Source organism: Vipera ursinii (assembly GCF_947247035.1).
Source record: "Vipera ursinii genome assembly, chromosome: Z".
Classification (NCBI taxonomy): Eukaryota; Metazoa; Chordata; class Lepidosauria; order Squamata; family Viperidae; genus Vipera; species Vipera ursinii.
In genome coordinates, this window is record NC_139517.1 from 48622930 (window position 1) to 48638826 (window position 15897).

The following is a 15897-nucleotide window of genomic DNA, read 5'->3' on the forward strand; positions in this document are numbered from 1 at the left end:
TTTCTGTACCTGTCTTCATATTGATGTTCACTCCTGGAACTGCCTGGACTTGTCCCTGCAGTTTTCTTGGAGAGATTTCAGAAGTGGTTTGCCATTCCCTCCTTCCCAAAGACTGACTGACCCAAGGTCACCCAGCTGGCATAATGCCTAAGGTGGGACTAGAACTCACCATCTCCCGGTTTCTCTCCTAGTGCCTAAAACATGGCATCAGACTATCAATTGTAGCTGTTTGTAAAATGTTAATTTAATTTTATCCTCACTTTTGGATTGCTAAAATATGAGGAAAATATAGTTACATTTGAAAAACAAAGTACTTAATTGCAGGTCATAAGCCCCTATATAGATGGTGTAAAATACCTAATAAAGTCAAAATTTAAAAAATTCAATGAAGTACCATAACTGTTCTTACAATACCTTTAACTCTACTCAATTATGTTGGAAACAACTCTTCTACTAATTTCATTTCAACAAAAATGCAGAATTGCTGTGGTGCTTGAAATTTTAAAGAGGAAAAAAATATTAGTAAAGTAATCTCCCTTTACTTCTTTGTCAGTAAATTTAAATTTAACATACAAATATTAGTAAATCTTTTGTAGCACCTGTAGTTACTTACAGTTTTTCCACAGTAATAGAGTCAGGGATTACTGGAGGTCTGATAAGTAAAGAAGAGCAGAAATTAGAGTTTGTTGTAGAACAATATATTTGCAACTTGTATAGTTTGGTTTGTTTTAATGTACAGTTTTTGTACATTAAGTTTGTAAACAAACTTATTTTCAAAACAATATTACATACATTTCCTTTGCCTGCGTTCAGAGAAAACAGCCACAGCCAGAAAAGCAAATTAGTATCCCCAGCAAACTATAGAAGCAGTATATGAAAAGATTAGAACAACCAAATTTTGCAGTCTGCAAAGGCAACAGCTAGTTTCACACATTATTAATTCTTGCAGAATTGTTGTGGCTTTTTTCAATGGAAAAAAAAGTTCTATAGAATGCCACACTTTTACTTCTATTCAATTTATTTGCAAAGAAAAGCAACTTAGATGATTAAAGGCCTGGAGAGTAAAACATATGAACAACAATTGCAGAATTTGAGAACGGAAGAAGAGAAAAGGAGGACTAGCGAGGACATGATAGCAGTACTCCAGTATTTGAGAGGCTGCCAGAAGAGGAGGAGGTCAATTTATTTTCCAAAGCACCAGGAGGCAAGACAAAGAAATAATGGATGGAAATTAATCAAGGAGAGAAGTAACCTGGAATTAAGGAGAAACATCCTAACAGTGAGGACAATTAACCAGTGGAGCAGCTTGCCTTCAGACATTGTAGATTTTTAAGAAGAGACTGGACAGCCACTTATCTGAAATGATATAGGGTCTCCTGCTTGAGCAGGGAGCTGGACTAGAAGACCTCCAATGTCCCTCCCAGCTCTATTCTGTTCGGTTCCATTCCGCTCCGCTCCATTCCATTCCATTCCATTCCATTCCATTCCATTCCATTCCATTCCATTCTATTCTATTCTATTCTATTCTATTCTATTCTATTCTATTCTATTCTATTCTATTCTATTCTATTCTATTTCTTCTCAATATTTGCGTGGCTGCCCATAATTCTGGGTGGCTCATAACAAAGAAACCAATAACTATACGACCATAAAATGAGAACAAAAATCCGTCTTCTCAGTCATCCCCCTGGGATGTACCACCATCAGCTTCAGACATTCTTTCTTCCATCCCTGCACCCAGGTAAAAGCTCAGGTTTTGACAGCCTTCCAAAAGGCTGAAAAAGTGAGGGCTTGCTGAATCATTTGGGGAAGAGTATTCCATAAGGTAGGCACAACCACAGGAAACGGCACACTTCCGAGCTCCCACTAGAGGGCAAGACCTCAGGGAAGGGACATGGAGCATACCTACCCTATCTGATCTGGTAGGATGGGCAGACACTGTCAGGAAGAAGGGATCCCACAAATATCCTGCTCCCTGCAATGTAGGGATTTAAAAGTGACAACCAGCATCTTGAATTACACCCAGAAGAAAGCTGGGGGACAACACAGCTCCTACCACAGAGGTGTAACATGGGCAAACAGAGGAACACCCAATACTGCACATGCCATTGTTTTTTGGACCAGATGTAGCTTCTGAGTTACCTTCAAGGGCACTTGAAGTGATCTTCAAAGACAGCCCCATGTAAAGTGCACTGCAGTAATATAAATTTGGAGAAATCCAAATTTGTCCCAAAAAAATTGTAATGAAAAAAATAAAGATGTCCTCTAACTTGCAAAATGGGACTATTCCCTCTATAATTTTACTTTGTCATGGAGGGGAATTCACTGGAGAAAGCAAAGATATTTGGAAGAGTTAGTGGTAAAAGAAGTCCAGGCCATGAAAGAACATGGTGGCTGGACACTATCAGATCTGACATTAGCCAGAGCAGACAAAAACTCAAAGAAGTTATTGCAAGATTGGAAGATGTGGAGAGACTTGGCCCATAGAATCACCAAGAGTTGGACATGACTGAATGCATCACCACCACTGTTGTGTAGCCGGTTCTTGCAGGAATTGAGCAAGATGGAAGGTTCAAAACAGCAACATGCTTTATCAAAGGTCAAAACAGAACAGAAGCAACAAGGGAGCTGCTGTGCAGCTGTTTATATGGTTGGCCAATAGGTGGCGACCAGTAGGTTTGAAGCATAGGTTTCCCGCCCAAAGACCTACTTAGCCGGCTGGAGACAACCAGTCTGGGCTGGATAGCACCCGCTACAACATACACATGAACTAGCACTTAGCAATTTAATGCAAGCAATTAGCAAGCAGTGCAACAAGAGCAAACACTTACAACATAGACACAAGGCCAATACATTACACCCATCATCATCAGATTTTTGCCAGTTTCTCTCTTGAAATATGTGCCAAAGGGAAAAAGAAAACAAAAGGGAAAGGAGAGGGGAGGGGAGGGGAGGGGAAAGGAAGGGAAGAGAAGAAAAGAGAAGAAACAATACCTTGCGTTAGCCCAATTATATATGTTTTCCTCTTCTGTGTACTCTTCATCATGTAATTTTTCAATCATAACTTCTTTCCTTATTTCATCTATAGGTTGATACATGTCTTCAACCCAAATGTTTGTCTGAACATGAGGAAAGGATGTTAAAAATGATCATAAAACTTCATTCTAAGTTTTTAATTTATATGTTGCATTATCATTTTATTTGAATCTCAAATTCCAATTCCTGGAATGGAGGTTCTTCCTGAAGGAATATGTGACTAGCAAATTAGAGCAAACTTAATTGTGAACTCCTAATTAGGTCACCAGTTTTAGCTCCCTCTTTATCTACAATAGGGAATCCTGGAACATATTTTGTACTTCTGCCAATTAGTATTAGTAGCCAGTAACATTAGTAGTTAGTAGCTGTAATTTTAAAAAATTCCCCAGTCCTAGTATTCCTAAATTTTGCAAGGGGTGTTGGGTTTAATATATGTCATTTAATTTGGGCTTAGTTATGATCTATGAAATAAATGCATGCTTTAATATTGTTTGGGAATGAGGCTTTTATCAATTCATCTAGTTGATACAAATATACTTGCAGTAAACAAAGCCATCTTTGTTAATATTGGTATATTTAATAAGTCACAACTGGTTATAGCAAAACTTTTCTTCTGAAAAGATCTCATAGGAATAATATACAAAATACATAAAACTGTATGACATGGTTTGCACACCTGACTCAATACACTTTACACATTAAGTTGCAAATAAGCCATATTTTCATTTCAGGTTTTGTGAATCCAGCCATTGTGATTTATTCCAGAAATAATTTTCTGGTCATCCACAGTTTGGCACAATGTGGGAACTGCAGTATGTCATGAAAACGTCTACCAAAAAGGTTCAAAATACTGCTTTTTTCTAAATACTATAGCATGTATTTGGGCATTTCAAACTGTCAGTCATCTAGAAATCACAGGTGTAGGACAGGCTGGGATCAAGACCATTGGCTATTACAACATCCTCCTTCTCCTTCTACACAGAGAAGCCAGAGTGGTTCTGAATTACTTCTATGTGGGCAGAAAACAAGGGTGCCTCCTGTTCCTGAAGACAATGGATTGGCTTACAGGATCCAGAAGAAATGGAGAGAAGCGAGGGAAATGGCAAATTCAGGAGGAATGGCTGGGAAGCTGCCATCTTTATCCACACTACTGCAGTGCTGGCTTAGATGACTTTAAAATTCAATGAGAGACTTTAAAACAGGAGCAGTTACCTTTAAAGAGGGTACAACAGATGGCTCTAGACATCAGTTGCCAAGTAAAAGCCAACCTTTGTTAAACACTGCAACCCAATCCTAACGTATATGTACTCAGAACTAAGCCCCATTGAGTTTAATACACTCGCAAAATGACAGGATTATTTTTTATTTATTTAAACAAATTTATGGCAGCCTGCAAAATCTAAAAAAAAATCCACCACCCAGTCACATTACTACTACTACTACTACTACTACTACTACTACTACTACTACGATTATTATTATTATTATTATTATTATTATTATTATTATTATTATTATTATTATTATTATTCAGGCTTGCCTAAGCCACATCTGTAATACTTGTGGTTGCTTCTGCATTTACACACCTTTTTTTCCAGTGTACCTCTCTCCATTCTATCCAGAAGTGTCCATAAAGAAACAATAAAAGAAAAAATGGTGAAATTTTAGCCTGGATAAAACCCTTTTGACAATATTCAAACAAAATGTGGCATACATTTCTGTACTGGAAAATTACACAAACTCTTATCATTTATATGAAAGATGTACCCGGAAAATAAGTTCTAGCATCATTTTTCAAGATGCTCATAATATAAGTGCTACCCTAAAAATAAGCCCCAGTTAAGATCATCAGCCAGACTGACGCATTTAGTACCATATTTTCCCCAAAATAAGATCTAAGTGTAAAATAAACACTAATGCTTCTTTTGAAGCAAAAATTAATATAAGACCCGATCTTATTTTCAGGGAAATAGGGTATATATTTCTGTTTCTCAACATAGACTCAAAAGGTCTTTTCAGTCACAAGACATGTTTGTGCACATAGAAGCAGTATGCAGATAATAGAAAGCTTAATTGCCTCTTATGCTGAAACACACACTGGCAATTATCTCCAAGCTTTAAGATTGCATGTTGCAGGTAACCACATATTTCTTTGGGGATTTTTGGCTTTGTTAGCTTGCATGCTCAGCTTGGCAATCTCAAGTTTGGCATTAGTTTGGCGCTGAAAATAGTTTAAAGTTGCCAAGAGGAGAGGGGGACATATGGGACCAGTTGGGGAATATAGCAGGAAGCCAATGCTATACATACAAATTCAGACAGCAAAAACGCAGATTATTCAGCAATGTTCTCAGTGTTTTCAACTTTTACATGCAATATCCTATGCACTAAAATTTGCTTTTCAAAGGTGAAACTCATAGGTGCATTGCCAAAATAATCTTGAGACTGGTCCTCATAAGAGCATTTTTAGAGTAAAGAGTTGCAAATAACTAAGTATCTTCAGGCAAGAGTTACCGGTTTTCCAGAGAAGTCCCTTTCATTCCCTTGGCAGTTTGATGGGAACGGATCTGTTTAATCCAAAAAGAGAGCTGTGGTTATGAGGGATAAATGTAACGATTTTTCACAATGAGGAAAAAGAATCAATGACTGGCACAGAGAACAATGTCTTTTCTCTGTTTCTCAAGGAGAAACTCTTCGTTTTCTCCATCGTCTCTGTGTGAAAAGGTCTGCGGCCTTCAACTTGGTTTTGATAAGGCTTCTAAGAAGGTCTTATGAAGCAAATCAAGCCTACCAGCCAGATGTTCACTATCAGAACTGGAGATGGAAAGAATCCCACTCAATACACCCATTTATTTGACTCCCTCCCCAATAATTTTACAAACATCAGTGCCACCCTTTCTTGTGATGTTGCTATATCACTGCCACATCTGCTGTGGCTCTTTGAGGCTGAATATATTATATTAAATTTTGGCTGCAGTAATGTGGTCCCCCTGAGTCAGTGTTTAAGGAAATGTTAGCTCTGGGGGATGTCCAGTTAGGTATCACGGTATGACAGGTGCAGGAAGATGGGGTTCCATCTTCCACATTCAATTTTGCCCCACTGGGGACCCTAAATAGGGTCAAAGGTCATCCCAAAGAAGTGATGAAGAAGGAGGGGACACTCATCGATCGCGGAGGGGCAGCCTTTCTGCTGGATCGGAGGAAGCCCTCCAAACCAGCGGGGGAAAGACTGGATACATTTGTGTGGCCAGTTAGACGCTTCTGACAACCAAAGATAAGCACTAACTAGCAATTTTTGAGCAATGTGGATGGAACTGGGTGAGACTTTATTCTTTTTTTATGACCTTAATACTACTCCCCTGGAAAAAAGAATGCCCAAAGCAAAGTATCCTCCCCGATGAGAGAGGGAAGGGAAGTTTTTGCCTCATTCCCTCAGCAAATTAATTGCTTTGGGGAAACATAGAGAAAACTACAAGATCAATTTGGAATTAATGCAGATTAATACAGCTTTGAAATTTGGGGACTAAAAATACCTTTGAGACTTTTTTTTAGAAAAGATATTTGAAAGTCTGTAAAATAGGCTTGGATTTGGTAAGCTGGAGGGTGGAATCAATGACATCTAGTGGCACTACAATTTATTATGCTTAAAGGAAACTTGGCTTGAAGCCCGGACTTAAATAAGACTCTTTGTTGTTCCTGGAAACTCACTTTTGCAGACTGCAGCTGGGAAAAGGAAAAAAAAACACGTTTTGGGCTGCTTATCTGTGTTGGACAATAAAGCCTACATACAAAAACAAAATGGGTGTTTCATACTTAGCCTCAAATGATAAAAAGCATCTTTAACACTTGTCTCCAAAGTCCCCAGCTTGACATACCAACAAGAAAATGTTAATGAACCTCAAAAAGAAATTCTATGTTTAAATCAATCCAAGAGACAATTGTTTCATTTCATGATACCAAAAATAATGCAAATGAGATAAAAGAATGATTTTCTAACCTAAACTTACGAATTCAGACAATGACTATAAAAAGGGAACTAGTAACCTAGAAAACAGAAGGAAAATTAGAAGAGATCTAAAGATCGAGGACCTAAAGGAAGGAATTAACAGACAGATACAGAGAAATAAAAAATTAGAAGATGCAGTGATAAAACTGGTAATGGAAAAGATATCTTACTTGTCAAGATCTCAGAACACATTTGAAGATAAGGAAGAATAGCTGATTGAATGGATGATAAAACTGTTAAGAGAAATGCTGAATATTGACAAACAAGAAAGGAAAAAAAACACTGAAGGAGAAGGATGGAGGCTGTTTAATGAATATAAATGGGTTGAGTGTTCTTCCAAAAATACTTCAATCAAATAATTAGAATAGGATTTGTAACTAGAATATTATACTTTGTTATGAGATGGGAAATATGAATTCTATAAAGGTTTGAATACGGAAAGCTTTTGGTTATCCAAATATAATTTATTATGAGAAAATTATATGTGATAGAGATATTTTGAACATTGATGGGAAATTATTATTTTTTAAAAAAGCAGGAAAAACAGGATATTGATTGACCAAATGGATTTTAAGTGCAAATGCAATTGAGATATTTTCTGGCTAGAAAAGATATTATAAACTGACATTATGTTTAATACCAGAAAATGTGACGAAGATGTCTATATTTAATTGTATATGTATTAACAGTAACAAGAATTGTATTTGCCCACCAGAAGAAGAGAGGGTCAAGGAAGCACTGGATGGTGTAGTATTGGAATTAGACTGAGAAAGTTAGTATCTACCACTGAATTACCAATGGATCCAGACAACATGTTGTTTATTAAGTACTCATGATTGTAAAATTAGAAAATTAATAAAATATGTGTATAAAAAAGGAAATTAGCTCTTCACTAAAGCAATATATTGAGAGTTGGAGAAGTTTGTTTTTTCATTATTCGGCTTTGAGAGATAGTGGAATAATAAATTAAAATAAGGATCTCGAGTAAAATACTTTAGCTTACCTGAACTGAAAGAATTATTAGAATAATTATCATAATAAACACTGTCACCAAAAAAGCCAACACCAAATAAGTAAGGTAGACTTTGCCATCTTGTGGAATTTTCTGTCTTGCTGTCTGTAAGGTTAAACAAAGAGAAGCAAAAGCCTCCATGTATTGCAACATTTTCTTCATCCTGACTAATGACATTGTGGACAACTTGTACTCATCAGAATATATCAGACTGTTCTGTAACTGCTTAGTTCTCAGATAATGCTAAGCTAGAATTTGCTTAATTTGAATGTTTTAGCCCATATTATCACACCTATAAAAATTTAGCAACAACTAATCTGTAAACCCATATCTTGAAGTTAGTTTACTAATCCATAATATGTTTTTATCAGGTTTTATTATCTTGAACTTAAGAGCCCTGGTTTATTATTGGTTTTCACTTTGCTATACCAGAGGCCCTTACCAATTCATGGTAAACTCAAGGCAAGACAAAAGCAAGTTTCAGAATTTTTGTTCCCCTCCGCGCAGTCTTGTAACTTTCCCTAGCAACTTTTCCCCATCAGTTTGGTCTGCTGAATACAAGACAGACGGAAGAGTCTGAGGTCTGTCTGCCAAATCATCCATTATCGCCACAAAACCTGACAAAATACCCATTGGATTATATCAGTCTTATAAATACAAGTTCATAATAAACCCACTTGGGAATTATTAAAATACAGTGAATACGCAAGTCATATATTTTATATAAAAATGTTTACAAAAAATTAAAGTCTGCATTAATCACTGACCAAATGTAGTCATATAAATATAAAGTATTATTGCTGCTAGGACATGGCAGAAACCATATGTGTCAGGCTAACAAATATTTTTTTAAAGTACTCAACAATTAGGTAAACAAGCGATGATTATTTCTTTATGTGCAACACTGTGTATGGATTATTACAAAAATTTCAATTAAAGTAAATCTTGTTTGGTATTTTTTAAATATAGGTATCCATTGCATATTATTATCCAAGGTTAATTTTCCTATTGTTTAGGAAACCTTTGCCAAATTTAGTAGTAAAACAATTCTTTAGATATTTATTACAATATCCATTTTGTCCATTTAAAATAGTGTATCAAATTTCAAAACCAGAAATTGTTGATAAATCAGTCAGAGACAATTATTCTTCATCATCGTTATCATCACTGTCATCATCTTGTGCAGGAAACATTTAACTCTACCATTGTTCTGTAAATCCCTTTTCTTTAAAGACCAGTGTAAAGATCTTTACACAAGAGAAATTGCAGACTCTTTTGGTTGTTTCAATCCATAAAAAAGCTCCCTTCTCCAAGGGGAAGGGGTAAAGTATATTTAGGCTCACTTACCCTTTAAAAGCAGTTCTACCAATCCAGTTTTTTAAAAACCATATCTTTATATCTGAAATCTCTGATTTAATTCTGATGAACCACGTTCTGTTTTTCTGTTTTTTCTTTTTTTTATTGAAACGTTTTACAGTACATTTTAAGTATACTCCATCCCTCCCCATCCTCCCCCACACCCACACCCTCCTCCCCTCCCCCCTGACTTCCCAGAGCTGAAAACAGGGTATTGCCTCTAACAAGCTTAAACTAAAATATTCTAACCACAATTAGGCAATTTAGCGTGATTTGGTGTACTTTTAAAAGGTCATTTTTTATCTTTTTGTGTATCCAGCACTCCATTCCAATCTCCCATTAAAATACACAATTTATAATCCCATTGAATTATTTTGTTATGTAAAAGTTTATAAAATTCTCCTTGCTGTTGGTTAGGTGCATATAGTCCAATTAAAAGTATTTTCTTTCCTTCTATTAAGAGTTCAATTATAACATATCTTCCTTGTTTATCTGCTTCAATTAGATTGGCTGTCAGATTCTTCTTCACATAAATAACTACACCATTTTTCTTTTCTGGAGCAGATGCAATAAACTGTATACCCAAACTAGAGTTTATCAAATATTTTTGATCAGCTACATGAATATGCGTTTCCTGCAAGCATATAATATCATTTTAAAATTGTTTCAGGTACTGAAATATTTTCTTTCTCTTTTGCGGTGAATTTAAACCATTAACAATCCATGTCTGGAACTTTGTCGCCATCTTTTGCGACTTGAAGCTTTCAGAGCGTATCTTGCAGATTCACAAGCATCTGCTTCTTTGGTCTCGCTCCTCCCACTGCTTCTGTATTAATAGATTCTTGAGTTGTAATTGTAGAATATTGTTTCTGTTGTTGTTGTTGCTCCTTGGGTCTAGTCGCTGCTCTTGTCACTCTTTGAGCCCTTGGATCTTCCAATGGGACCAAGGGCTGCACAATTTCCAAAGCTTGCTGTACTTCTTTTGAAATCAGTGAGGTGATTTCTTCATCTCACTGTGTACCTTCCAATTGTGTCTGTTGCACTTCTTTTTCCTCTCTTCTTTTAATTTCTGGGGATGGCGGTGAACCTGCCTTCAGTATATTGCAATAAAAGTCTCGGGCCTTAAGAACTGTGTTAAGACGATACCTTGTGCCAACATAATTCACCACTATCCCGGTTGGTATCTCCCATCTAAACTGAATCTGTCATTTTTTAAATTCATCTGCCAGAAAAACAAATTCTTTCCTTCTTCTTAAATTTTTGGTGGAATTTCTTTCAGAATTAAAACCTCTTGATCAGCCACTTTAAATCTGTTGTTATAAAAAGCTTGAATAATTGCATTTCTGATTGTTCTCTTTGTAAAATAAACAACCACATCCCTTGGCAATTTTCTTTGCCTAGCAATCCAAGAGTTGATGAGAAATATTTTATTTATTTCCAATATAACATCTTCAACTCGCCAACCCAAAATAGGCGCTACAGCTTTTGCCACTATTTCCTCCAAATTTTCTTATGGATTTTCTTTCAGACCTCTGATCCTCAAAGCAAACTCCATGTCCCTATATTGTATCATCACCATCTCATCATCAATTTTTTCCATCTTATTCTCAGCTTCACTAACTTTGGTTTCCAATATCAAATTATTTTGATTAACTTCTTCCACACGATCATCCAGATTCTCAATACAGACTGTCAGTCCTTGAAGTGCCAGCAAAATGTCCTCTCGTATTTCTTTATTTTTTTCATTAATAAGCTCTGCCACTTGCTCAGATATTTTCTCAGATTGAAGTTTTAAAGCATCTTGTAAATCTTTCAATGTTAATGTGGGTGCAGATGCTGCAGGGGGTGGCAACAGTGATTGAAGACCAGATTGCTGAACTGGTGAAGCCCCCGCACTTTTAGAAGCAGGGAATCTCAGTGGTTTGGAAGCCATTTTAACACCCAATTAACTTTCGTTTCTCACTTTCACTTTTCTGCACTGATTGCAACTTTGTTGCTTCACTGTCAAATAGCCAAGTCTCTTAAATCAACTTTGAACCAACTTCAAATGTTTTAAGCAAAGTCTTTTACAACTTTTAAAAATCCACTTTCTGTCTTCCCCCTTGCTTTTATTTTATTTTCCTTGTTCTTTTGTACTTCACACTTCTATAAGTTATTCCGGCACCATCTTCCTCCCCTTCTTTTAAGTTAAACTGGAGTTAAAGATCATATACTTGCTGTTTCTGTATTCTCCCGCTCAGCTCTGCCTGTGTCCAGGTAATCCAAAATACAATGTTACAAGCAGGGATGGTTGCAGGATCCTGTTCTGTTTCAAAGCCTTGAAACAGAAGAGTCCCAAGTCTGGAGTTAATTCAGGCTCCGAGGGAGCTCTCACCCTTCAACCCCCAGATTAAGTTCTGTGGGTCTAGGGGAGCTCTACCTCTTGCCTGAATACTCACCCCCCCTCTTCTCCCAAAGGGGGATTCCCAAACCGTGAAACAGCTGATCGTCGCTGTTTTCGCAGTTTAAACAGAACAGCGGGGCTGACGGTCAAAAATGACTGCCATCGACAGAGCCTTGCCACCCTTTATTTACCTTTATGCTATATGCCACTCTCCCCAAATGCTGATCAGCATCTGTAAGAACTTTACATATATACACATGTCACTTTTGCTTGAGAACAGACATGGGAATCATAAGAGAAATGGTGTTTGCACATTACTATAATAAATCTAAAAGGGCTTTTACTCTAAAAGAGTAACTGCTTTTACAGAAATGAATGTGCAAATAATTTGCACCAATTTGGTCTCCTGGGAAAAAAAAGACACACATCTAGGTAATCAAATCTTGGTAAAGCTCCTAAGAGTGCGCTTCTTATGACTACTTATCTAGGTTGTTTTACCTCATCAGAAGGCTTCTCCATTTTTCTGGAGCTTGCTGTAGGCATATGGTCTACATTTTTAGGTGGCAACAAGTAGAACTTCCGCAGAGCAGATAACCTCTCAATTTCTCCTGATTGAATGATTTCTTTTAAGATAAGATCCACAGGACAAATTTGGAAAGCGTGTTCTTTGCAGTATTTTTTGATGGAATACATAATCAGGCCAATTTTGTTCTTGGAAACCTCATCTGGAAAGATAGTTGCCAACATATTTTGCCACTCAGATTCAAAGTCATAATCCGGGAGAAGAAAATTATTAGTGGTTGACAAAAAATCAGATGAAGGGGGAGCAGATATTATATCAGGTGAGAGTTCATCAATAGGAATTTGGGAGTTGCTTCCTCCAATTATTAAGTGGCTGAGCAGGTTTTGCTTTCTGGATTCCTCAGGTTCAACTTCTTTCTCAATAACTTTCTCTGAGTTTTGTTCACTTGGAGTATTTTCCTTTTTTGCCTGCCCTGTGATTATAATATGTTTTACATGGCCGGGCCTTGCTGATCTGTTGATGGACTTCAGAACAAAGATCACCTTACCAGCCCCATCCTTGCCACTATCCTCCACTACAATAGAAGAAGTCAAAGGAGGGAGCTCTGTTGGAAGATGTAAAATGGAGCGCTTTTGTAAGGAATGACTTGATTCTCCATTAAGCCTGTTAAGGGAAGAAACGTGCTGAGGCTTCCCTATTTCTTCATCCATAGTATGTGAGGTAGGTTTCCCTTGCTCTCCTGCAAGTTTTCCAGTGGTTTTTGCAAATCCACTCCTTTTCCTTAGGCGCCTAAGAAATATGTCTTCTCCTGTTGGATATTTTCCAAACCATTGACCTTTCTGAGCTGCTTTATACCGGCTCTTTACCCTTTCCAGATGGCTTTTAGTTTTCAAGCTGATTTCACCAGAGGTTTTTGAAATTTCTTTAGCCAGTTCCTCTTGGATCGCCAACTCATGAGTATTCTCTTCATATTCTGTATTTTTTTCTTTGGGAGTCACCTGTAGCCACCTCTTATGGTTTGGAGGCACTAGTCCCACTGTCCGCTTCCCCCGATTTTTCAGCCACTCTAACTGAAGCAGGTTTCCCTTGCTCTCTACCAATAGGATCCCAACTAAGAAAAGAAAAGCAGAGATGGCAAACCATCCCATTTTATACATCTCCTATTTGACCCCAAAATGGATGCCTTAGAGTATGGCAGCCAACATTAGCGGTCACTCTCTGTGGTTACTAAGCAACCACATGTCATTCCATATGGAGGCTGCAGGAGAAGGCCATGACATTTCAAGGGTTCTATTTGGTTGTGACATCATTTTACCATAATTGCTGATATCATAGAATTGCCAGAACCATGGCAACAAAATAGTGGTCTCTTTTTTAAAATAATGAGTTGACTTTATGAGATCACTCAGATATTTGCATTTTTTTTGTCAGCATCACAGTGGGAAATATCATACATTTCAATGAAAAATCAGATTGTAAAACCTGGCTGTCATTCTCCAGCTAATAAAACACATTATTGCCAATTACGCAAAGCTAGAAAAAAGGGGGATATGTAGTGAAGGGAGGAGAGTAGGAGCACTTAGACTTATATATTGCCCCATAGTGCTTTACAGTACTCTCTGAGTAGTTTCCAATGTCAGCATATTGCCCCCAACAATCTGGCTCCTTGGTTTACTGACCTTGGAAAGATGGAAGGCCTTTGAGCCCTTTAGGATCAAACCCATGACTGTGGGCAGAGTTAGCCTGCAATAGTGCATATAAGATAAGTAGAAAATAGCAGATAAATTATAAACAGAAATCCCTGTTCAACATCCAGCTATCTTCCTTCGACTCAAATTTATTTATTTTCTTTGTGTCACATTGCAAGCAGCCAAATTTTGCTTATATGAGTACCGTCTCTGGGACAATTTACAAGACCCATAGTAAACCTAAAAACTTAAAATCAACATTGAGAATATTAAAAATGACTACTTGGGGAAAAAGAAGCAATAATAGCAAAAAATGACCCTAAATAAGTTAAAATGTTTTCCATAACAGCGTGTTCTTTAGAATATTAATATTAATAAGGCTAAAATAAGCAAGTATCGAGTATTTTTTCTTTTGAAATGTAAGGATAAAAGTTGTGGTCTTAATTACTTTTAAAATAATTTGTAGCCCTTTGTTATGTTGTGGTGAGTGGTTGAAATTTTCTGATTTTCAGGAACCCTGATTGGCTAGAAAAAGGAGTAAATGAAGAAATAAATAAATAATATTCTTTGACCACAAGTGGGCGCTACGAAGATGTTTAACACTGAGCTGGACTCTGTAGTGAAATTATTGAACAGTCCATACAGAAAAGAATAAATCAGTTAGGGACCAAAGATACTAATTATACAGAAGATATTAAAAAAATAAGACACAATTAGGTTTAGAAAATCACCAACCTACTGTGTCAACTCTACAAATGCTGTATAATGCAAATAACATAACTATACCTTTGGAATACAAATCCAACACCAGCTTTTATTATGATGATGGTTTGAATATAACCCTCTCAGTGCAACTGAAAGAAGAGTGCCAAGTAAACTCACAAGTCCTAAGAGGTTACGTTTGGGACTTTTTCTTCATGGATACTCTGAGGAAAAAAGATATGACAGACATCTCAGAGAAGGAAACTTTATACTATGAGGATTTACTCCAGGTTAATCTACAATGTCTAACAATACAACTTTGGGATATTTTTTTCCACATATATAAATAAGGCTAAAAATTTCTTGAAGAAAAGAGGATGAAAGACACTCTTGAGAAGAAAAAGATTTCATTCTATGAAGATAAGCTGGAGGGAGTGACTTAAATTTAATGATTTAATTAGTTAGGATGGATTTTTATAAGTTTGATATATGTATTGAAAGAAAAGTTTAAGATAGTTTTGAATGTATTAAATGAGCTTGTAAATGCATGTCTTGCTGAATAATCTGAAGTTTGTAAAATACTATTGATTAAATTTGAAAATAAGAGAAGAAAAAGATTTACTCCATGAGGATAAATTCGAGGGAGAGATTTGAATTCATTGAGCTAATTGGAGTTAATTGAATGAAAGCTCTAATATAGTATTGTATTTTGGGTTCTGGGTTTAAAATGAAGGGGTTCTTTTTTCCCCCTTTATATATAAAACTTGAGTATTTTTTAAAGTTAGTAAAATATCAAAACTAGAAAAAATGTTTTCTCCCTTTAGAATTAAAAAAAATTGAAATAGAGGATTCTCTTAATATCAATTATGATAAAGATTAATGAGTTAACAGAAGCATATATTATTCCCACAGCAAAGAGAAGCAGAGACGATCCAATTGATTATTTTATCCAAAGAAGAGACTATATCTAATCTTGTTTCTATTTTGAAATCACTTCTGTATCTTGTGCTTGCAATGAAAAACAAATGGAACTTTGATTTTGTTTTTGCTAAGTTTATTGTTATAGAAATGGCTTGTACATATTGTTGTGTAAAATTAAAAAGCTGCGGTTGTAATGTTGCTATCTTCTCCTGTGGTAAAGAGAGTCAGAAGTTGGTGCCTTTTTCTTTCCTTTTCCCTCTTTACACCGTATCT

The 15897-nt window shown here is 36.4% G+C and overlaps 1 protein-coding gene across 1 annotated transcript in view; it reads right to left on the minus strand.

The window, feature by feature from the left end:
• The window catches only part of LOC310649710 (uncharacterized protein), a 629251-nt gene that overhangs the window by 42412 nt on the left and 570942 nt on the right, over positions 1–15897 (minus strand). The window lies entirely within an intron of this gene.